The sequence below is a fragment of the Ictidomys tridecemlineatus genome, chromosome 2, assembly GCF_052094955.1.
Source record: "Ictidomys tridecemlineatus isolate mIctTri1 chromosome 2, mIctTri1.hap1, whole genome shotgun sequence".
Classification (NCBI taxonomy): domain Eukaryota; kingdom Metazoa; phylum Chordata; class Mammalia; order Rodentia; family Sciuridae; genus Ictidomys; species Ictidomys tridecemlineatus.
Window position 1 is genome coordinate 19,215,203 of NC_135478.1, and position 1,164 is coordinate 19,216,366.

General features: G+C 42.4%; 1 pseudogene; it reads left to right on the forward strand.

Annotated features, from left to right (window-relative positions):
* The first annotated feature begins 436 nt into the window (after positions 1 to 436).
* LOC120892079 (U6 spliceosomal RNA) lies at positions 437 to 552 on the forward strand (annotated as a pseudogene).
* The last annotated feature ends 612 nt before the right edge of the window (positions 553 to 1,164 follow it).

Consider the following 1,164-nt stretch of genomic DNA (forward strand, 5'->3'; position numbering starts at 1 on the left):
GGCTTCCGGTGTAACTGGAAAGGAAGCCGTCCTTACTCACATCCGCCCAGATGGGGAGGTTCTGTCATTTTGTGGTTTGAACAATGCTCCTACCTGGAACGTGTCCCAACATGATTAGGGGGTGTGGTCTTGTTTTCCTTTTTGATCCATCATTCCTACAGAGTGGGCTTGCTTGCTGCTGATGGTCCGTCGAAGTTTTCATATTGAGAGAAGAGCATCAAGACCTACCTGCGAGCCAAAGCCTGGTGGGCAGCACCTGTCCATCCCGAGAGGAAGGGGCTCCTTTTCCTCTCTCTCTCTCTTCAGCGCCTGTTTCCTGGGAGTCCCAGACTAGCTAGGAGGCAGGAAGCACTCTTTCTTTGCAGAGATGGAAGATTTCTCCCAGGGAATTTTTCCTAGAAGACACATCTGGTAGCCACACACAGGGTGATTTCTTTTTGGAAAGTAGTTCAGAATATCAACCAAGAGCACGTCAATTGGAACAACACAGAGAAGGCGAGCATGGCCCTGTGCAAAGATGACACACAAATTCGTGAAACATTCCATGTTTTATAAAACCAACAACAACAACAAAAATAAACCCTGGATCCATTAAATCCACCCCTGGGAATGTCTCCTAAGGAAATTTCTTAAAGGGCCATATGCACAAAGATGTTCACTATGGAACTGTTTAAAAAAAATTTTTTTTTAAGTTGGTAAATTAAATTCCCAATCACTAATTAGGGAATTAGATATGTACATTGTTGTGAAAAATGGGACTGAGTGTTATTAGGAGACAATTGTCAAACTCATGAAAAGTGCCCATCATCTTACATAGACACTTGGTTGATTTTTAACAGTACAGTAACTTTACCAAATCAAATTAATTCATTCTTTGTAAAGTATGATCAGCTCTGCTTGGGAAATAAGTCCACCTACAAACACAATCCCTTAGTACCCAGCACCTAAGGGATTGTGTCATGATTTTTTTAAATGTATAAATCAAATGTGTAATGGTAGTGCAAGTCAACCCAATTTCTGTGAGGCTGCTGGTAGGACGCGGGCTGATAAAGGGAATTTTGATTATTCCTACTGCTTCTAGAATGAACAACATGAACGTACTACCACTCACTCCTCTACTGATTTCTCTGGTTCCCCGAGTCTGAAGATAGCACCCAGTTCAGT